The sequence below is a fragment of the Phyllostomus hastatus genome, unplaced genomic scaffold, assembly GCF_019186645.2.
Source record: "Phyllostomus hastatus isolate PE091 unplaced genomic scaffold, TTU_PhHast_1.1 phas_contig_86, whole genome shotgun sequence".
NCBI lineage: Eukaryota > Metazoa > Chordata > Mammalia > Chiroptera > Phyllostomidae > Phyllostomus > Phyllostomus hastatus.
The window spans coordinates 53882210-53890336 of NW_025333977.1; the positions used below are offsets into that span (position 1 = coordinate 53882210).

General features: G+C 35.9%; 1 pseudogene; it reads right to left on the reverse strand.

The window, feature by feature from the left end:
- Positions 1 to 6264: 6264 nt before the first annotated feature.
- LOC123827285 lies at positions 6265 to 7695 on the reverse strand (annotated as a pseudogene).
- Between the last annotated feature and the right edge of the window lie 432 nt (positions 7696 to 8127).

Here is an 8127-nt window from a genome sequence, read left to right on the forward strand (position 1 = left end):
CTCACTTCTGAATTGTATGGCTTTCTCACTATTTATGTCTAGAATTGCCCATGTCATACCCATGCATATATCTAGCATGATTTAATTAATAAATAGCAAGAGGTCCAATACTATGTCTTATTCTTTATTTTCAAAGTTCTCAACTCAGGTCATGACTATGCAGCCATTTCACCATCAATTCACAGTTTTCCAATTACTACCTACATAACCCTGAGATATTATTTAACCTCTATGCAGTTTAGATTCTATGCTGAAAATAGATATTAACTTGGGTGACCATATAATTTGTTTTCCAATCTGAGTCACTTTTGTGAATGGTAGAGAGTACTAATAGTAATTTTACTCTCAAAAAACAGATATAAATGTGGGTTTTTCAAAGAACCCAAGGCATATGAACAATCATGCTACTAATAATAGTTGGTAACATCAACTGTAAAATCACAGGGAAAACATGGAGACTTAGAACTGTAGCTGTGCAATGAATATTATATTATTGTCATTAATATATGTATATATTATCATTGGCCTAGGAAAACCCTTGGGCCTTATTCATTTAATATTATGTAGTTTTTATCTCACTTTTGCTTTTTTATATTTTCTTTTGATAGCATATTTCAAAGTTAAACTATTCTCACCATCAATATGTTTTTATAATCAAGATGAAATAAATGAAGTATTTTGTAAAACTCAATGTTTGCTTGGTGGAATTCCATTCCCAGTAGAGATTTAGAAGAGCTGATCAATTTTTTTGAACTCGGAAGGATTACTTTGAAACTACTCTTAACCTCTCATTTTAAAGTCAGAATCAATTCCTTTAATTTCTGTTCATAAATATAATTATTAGTTCTTTCATTCATGTAGATATCCAATGAATCCTACACAAAGTTTATTAAATTCCTTAAGGAGCCTCAAATTGGACATTGTTCTCTAATAAAGATAAAATGTTGAGTATGGCAGGAGGATAACACTGAAATTGCTACATGCTAATTTGGCATTCTAATAAAACATTTTTCTGTGTTACTTACTATTGTGCTTGATTTGTTACTTTCACCAAAATAAAAATAGTCTTTGTTTCCTAGGAGCTGGCAAAAATAAAAATAAAATACAGACTGCTTCAGGTCTTTAAGGTCTTAATGGGGGAGTAGATACTAGACAGACCTGCGGAAAGACTAAGTCCACATTACATGAATAAATGTCACCCATGTATAAGAAGCTCCCAGGCTGCTAGTTAAAATTTGGTGAATACATGAATAAGTGGGTGAACACATGAATAAATGAAGACAGACACAGATGACAGAATAATAAATAAATGTAGCAAATGAAATGTACAAATAAAAATATCAGGTGTTAACATCTGTTTACTCAGTCACTGAGGAAATATTGATTGAGTGCAACTTCTAAATACTAAGAATACAAAAGAAAATTAAGATGCAGTCGTTGTTCACTTATAAACATAGAAAAATATTTTATAGATTATATAAAATGATAACTAACAATCCCAATATACATTAAAATAATATAAACAATAAAATGTATCCCATAAATACAAAGATGCTCTAATAAGAAGAAATTTTTTCTTTATTTTTTGAAGATTGTATTTATTTATATTTAGAGGGGAAGGGAAGGAGAAATAGAGGGAGAGAAACATCAATGTGTGGTTGCCTCTCGAGCACCCCCTACTGGGGTCCTGGCCCACAGCCCAGGCATGTGCCCTGACTGGGGATCAAACCCATGACCTTTTGGTTGGCAGGCTGGCTCTCAGTCCACTGAACCACACCAGCCAGGGCAAGAATCTTTTCTTTATTACCTTGTTAATTAAAAGGCAAAAATATCGTATCACAGAAACAGATGACAAGAAGTCTTTTGATAACATCTAAATATTTCTGGCATTTGTGTTGGCAAACTGGGAATAGAAATTATTCTTAACACAAAATGTATAAATTAGGAATAATTATTAAAAGGTGAATCGCTGGAGTCTCATCCAAGTCACAAGTTCCTTGTATTGCTACCATTTTTCTACAGTCTATAAGTTAGACATTAAAAAAAAAAGGAAACAATAAACAAACAATGGTATGGATACTAGAAGGGAAAAGATAAAATGATAACTATTAACATATTTGTGTGTTTGTGTGTGTATGAAAAACTACACAAACATGTTAATCAAACTGTCAACATGCTATTTTCAAAGGAGGTAAAATTGTAGGAAGGAAAACTCATGCTTTCTCATTGTTCTGTTTACGGTTCTGTATTTGGCATGATGGAGGTGGTTATAGTGCTCTATATATGCTTAGTGATACATCCCCTGCCCTCTTGGAGCTGTGCCAAGGAAGAGAGACATAATTGCCTTGTGATACAGAGCACAGTAGAAGCCATTACACTGGCTTTAAGAAAGCAAAGGAAGAAATAACCAATCCAGTTTCAGGGAAGACTTTGGAAAGGCATGGTAGTATGAAAAAGAATTCTTTTAAGGCAGTGAAAATAATGAGTGTGAGAGATTAAGTGTATAAAAACATAATTTATTCTATGACAGCAAATTATTCCATGTAGCTAAGATCATAGGATATAGGGGAAGAAGGAAGGGATGGAAGAGTAGCACGTTGAGAAAGGGGGTTTTGACTAGATTATAAAATGTGTTTATCATGTCAAGGAACTGAGGTTTAATTTCATACCAGCAGTAAACACCCATTCTATTCATGTGCAACCAAATAAATCATTAAAAATGATTTACCCCTTGTAATATGGACATGTATATCATACACTATTTATATTACAAAATATGTATCATGTTGTTGAAAAACTATATACCCGTTTTATATTTCCAAATTGGCATCAAAATAGTTTTATCTAATTTTTTGAGTTTCAAAGGATACATTTCTAGTATAGTATATATTGTAAGCCAAACGACAAAAGAATTTCTCTCATTAAAACCCATCATCTATATCAGAATTTCTATTGAATAAAATCTGACACTTTTGGTTTTCATAAACACTTTGACTTCTGATAGGTAAATATGTAGGTAGACAGATAAATGATCGGACAGACAGATGAATTACAAAAATGGAGCCTTGACAAAAATAAATTATCTGGTTGAAATAAGATACAGCCTCCTTCACAATTTCTTAATGAATTGTCCTCAGAAGGAAGTATTTTTGGATAAAATATATATGGAAATTGAAGGTCTGAATATGTATTTCATTAAAACCAATCTATGACCTTACATCACCTAGAAAGTCTTTGTGTAGGCAAAAGGAAAAATTGTCTCAGTTTGTACACTGCTTCCATTCAGAAGGAGCCATTTATATATTTGGATACTTATATCTCTAGTGTTGGCACAAACAGTATTCTGGGTTCCACCTTATGAAGAGATAAAGTAAAATTTAACAATTGAATTTTTAAGATTTTTGAGGATGTGCAGGAGATATTTCTTTATCATTTCAACACAGCAGTTATTCTTCTTCGGAACTATTAATCTGCCTTTGTCTTTGAAAATCATGAACCATACAAATATTTGTGTTTTCCTCTTTGAACTAAATAATAAAAGGCTTAGAACCAAATGTTCTTCACTAGAAGAAACAATATGTGCATACTTTATGTAACTTTATCACTGTCTTTATCTTTTTATCCTCATTTTGCTTTAATTCTCATTCATGAATTTTTAACATGGAACTTTGTATAAAGAAATAATTTGTGTAAGTAAATAAAAATAAAATTATAGTGCATACAAAAGTGAAAATTTCTGTCTTATTCCTGACTCATGGGCTCCTCCTCAGAGTCAGTCATTCTCATCAGTGTCTTTGGAATGTTGTGGATTGCTTTTTTTTTTTTAAGACTTCACTTATTTATTTTTAGAGTAAGGGCAAGGGAGGGAAGAGGAGAAGGAGAGAAACATCGATATTAGAGAAAAAGATAGATTGATAGCCTCTCCTGAGTGCCCTAATTGGGGACCAAACTCACAGCCCAGGCTTGTACCCTGACCAGGAACTGAACCTGTGACATTTTGCTTTGCAGGACAATGCCCAAACACTTGAGCCACACTGATTAGGTCTTGTGCATTGCTTTTCAATATAATTTATACATTTACAATTATATTTGGATACTTTTTCACTTTACATAAATCATGGTTTAATAATGATTCTACATTTTCCCAATATTTAATAAATAGAACATGCAAGAGAATATCTCAATGATCACATATCCTTATTTAACTTAAAGTTTGTTTAACTAAAAAATGTAGAAAACTGTGGTTTTCTAGCCATGTACTATGAAAAATAGAGACATTTACTAAAGAAGATACAAGATACAGAAACATTGTATATAGGACAATGACACTTCAGTCCCTTTCAAAGTAGGCACCTTGGGACCTCACACTGTTCTAATTGCCATCAGCTGCTCTGTCACATTTTCCTGAATCTCATAGATGGTCTGAAATCTCTTCCCTTTCAAAGGTGATTTTAGTTTTGGGAAAAGCCAGAAGTTTCTGGGTGCCAAATCTGGGCTATGGGTGGGGGAGTGAGTCACCTGGATGATCTGATGTTTTGCTGAAAAACTGGACAAGATGTTATGCATGAGAGGGTGCGTTGTCACAATGAAACTGCCAACCACCAGTTGCCCATAGCTACAGCCTTCTGAATCACCAAATAGCTTCTATAGAGAAATGTTCAAGCTTCATGCAAAATTTGATGCAGATTCCTTGCTCTATTTGCTCAGTCATTTTGAATGCAACAGCCACACAGTACACATGCTCACTCAATGACATCTACCACCCCCAGTGACTAGTAGAGTACAGTCCTCATTGTTCTCAAATGCACATTCCAGTCCATTCTCCTTGTCTTCCAGGTTACATGGATGTCTGCAAATGATTCTCATTATATTAACAATGGCTGGACTTTTTCTGGACAGACCTCATATAATATTTTGACTACATTGTAAATTAATTTGAACCTGAGTTAGCTTAATATCTAATCATGATTTCAAACATTTTAACATTGTTCTCTGCACACACCCCCAAATCTGTCAGTCATAGGGAAAGGAAAAGAAGGAAAGAGAAAATTTTCATTATTTATTTTTATGGCAGCAATTATTTAGTCTGTGGTGTGAGAAGTTCCTTTTTCATTGAGATGCTTGCTTCTTCCTCTACACCGTTATTTAACGTTTCTTTTTAAAAACTGCCTGGACTTTTCACATTTACATGACTTCTATTGTATTTTTAATTCCAATGTTTATATTTCAATTTAAAGGCTCTACCTTGTCATATAAATGTGGGTTTATGTAAATAAATATACATATTTTATAGTTTTATTTGTGACCTTTCAGTACTTAAAGTCTCCTATTGGCACTTAATGACAGCGTATTGTTTCCCCATGTGCCCTGTGACTTTGGACTATGACCTCATCTTCAGTAGGGATTTAGATGACATCTCTTGTTTAAACAGGGGTAAAACCATATCTTTGAAAGTAATTTTGCATTTGTGTTTTCTATCTGCTCACACATATCAACTATTGGAATCACTTTTTATGTTAAAATAAGTTTAGAAAAATGTTTTTCTTTTACCTCAAACTTTTCTTGAGCTGTTTCTATACCTGCAGACATTTTTTTTTTTTTTTGGACTCATATATCACACACTGTATAGCTTTCTGGGGTTCTGGTTTATTCAGGGGAGTTTGATTTTCCTCTTAAAGTGCTCCAGTGCCTTGTCGCTCAGCCTCGTTTAGGTACTAAAATCAAAACCAAGACAATTCTTCCTTTTTCTCACCATACACTGCCAACCACCAAGCTACTGAATCATCAACTCATGCATTTATTCTCTGGGTTTCAATTTGCTAATCCTCTTTTTTCTGCTTGGCACCTTGATATTGCTTTCCTTTTAACATTTTTTCCAAGATTAACAGGAATTCGAATGAAATTCTAACTGTATTCTATCAAAAATTCCTACACATTTATGCTGATAGAATTTTGAAGTTATTTTATTCAACTATCTAGTATTGTATTCCTGACTCTTCATTCATGTTTACTTTTTCATATGAATTTTACAATCAATTTGTCAGAAGTCTTTTTTTTGTATTCTTAGAGATTATTTATTGAATAATTTTTTCTCTTCATTTTTTTCCTTTTTTAATAAAGTTATTCAGTAAAACAAAAATTCACAAGCTGCCTCCCCGTCCACCCCCCCGTCTCCCTCCCCTCCCCGCAGTCTTCTGCACTGGCTCCCTTTCCTTCACCCCACTCACAGACACAGGACATCCAACTGAGAAAATGAAACTGCTCTAAGGACATGGAGACATGACAGAGGAGGTGAGTTGTGTCCACATTCAAGGTTACACTGAGCAAGTCTGCATTTTCTGGGTTCTGGATGATGGCCTTTCATTAGCCAAATTGAAAGAAGAAATTCCCTGGACCAGATGCTTTAAAGCTGAAGCCCCCGGGACCGCCGAAGAAAGCCGTGAAGATATTGTTGGCATCAAAATCACCCATATTCATGCCCTCCTCATCCAGGTCCTGTCCACTGTCATAGCGAGTCTTTTTCTTGGGATCAGACAGGATGGTGAAAGCTTCTCTGACTTCCTTGAACGTGTTCTCCTCCTCCTTCTGAACTTCGGCACTGGCTCCACTGTGCCGATCTGGATGGTGCATCAAGGCCCATTTCCGGTAAGCTTTCTTGATCTCATCCTCAGAGGCATTCTTGTCCACTCCCAGAATCTTGTAATAATCTTTCCTCTTACTCTTCTTCAGTTCCAGCTGTGAGTTTTTAAGGAGTTGTTTTGTTCTTTTGTTTTCTCCGTCTGATACACTTTTTCATAGTCCAGCACTGCTTCTTCATACTGTTCTGTGTCCATGTAACACTGAACTCTTCTCAATTAGGCTTTTATGTAAGTGTCATCGAGCTTCACTGCACTTGTGCAGTCTTCTATTGCATCATGTCGTTTCCTAAGCTTGGAATTAACCATACCCCAATTACAGTAGAGTTTAGCATTTGTTTTTATATTGCTGGGGTCTATCCTCAGGGCTTCTGTGTACAGTTCATAGGCTAGTTTGTAATTTCCTTCTTTAAAGGCTTTATTCCCGTCTTCTTTCTTTGCTTTCAGTGCTTTGGCATTCCTGCAAGCAACACAGGCCTTCTCATGGTCAGGGGCCATCCTGAGAGCCTGCACGAAAAAACTGAACCGCCTTCTCAATACAATCTTCATAATAAAGGCAAAGACCTCGCACGTACAGAGCATCCGCATTGGTGGAGTCCATCTGTAAAATGTCGCTGGCCACAGACTGTGCTTCTGGGTAACGACCCAGCATTGCTAAACATTCTGCTTTGAGGATTTTGAAGCGATAGCAAGCAGGGGCAAATTCTAGGGCACGATCCATGCAGAAAAGTACCTTCCGAAAATCCTGCTTCTCAAAATCCGATTCTGCTATTTTCTCATATTCTATGACTGCGTTAGCATTCTTGAACTCCTGTTGTGCCTGAGCATTTTTGTGATCCAGTTCTAGGGCTCTCTGGAAACTGCGACATGCTGCCATGGCATTCCCTAAAGATAGGTGGCACTTGCCCTCCTGCAGGTGTCCCCGGACAAAACTGTCGTCCAATCTCACTGACTGCTGTGCATCTGCCAGAGCTTCTCGGGACCTTCGGAGCATCATCAAGGTGGCTGCTCGATTCCCGTAATAGCTAGCATTTTTAGGAAACATATCTATGGCTTTTGTATAATACTTGTAAGCTTCGTTGTAATCTTTCTTGGTGTAGTATGCATTTCCTTGTTCCTTGAAAGACTCTGCTTTCCTCGAATTCCCTCAAAGACCCAGTCTCCACCACAGGGATGACATTTCTCTCTGCGGAGAAGGGCGCGACGCCTCTGCTCCCAGCCAGGCGGAAGCAGGAGGGCAGATTATTTATTGAATAATTGTAAGAGAATTGGTTAGAGACAGTACATTGTTCCATTACAAAAATTTTCCTATGTTGCATTTTCCCATAGTGTAAATTGGGAATGTGTAAATAATTAAACTAATCACAGATCTATGATTAATACCACAAATCTTCATTTTAAAAATATCAATCCTACCTTTAAATACTGGAAGCCCTACATTTTTCTCTCCACCAATATACTTTCTCTGGTTTCCTGGATCCCCCCAAACTGT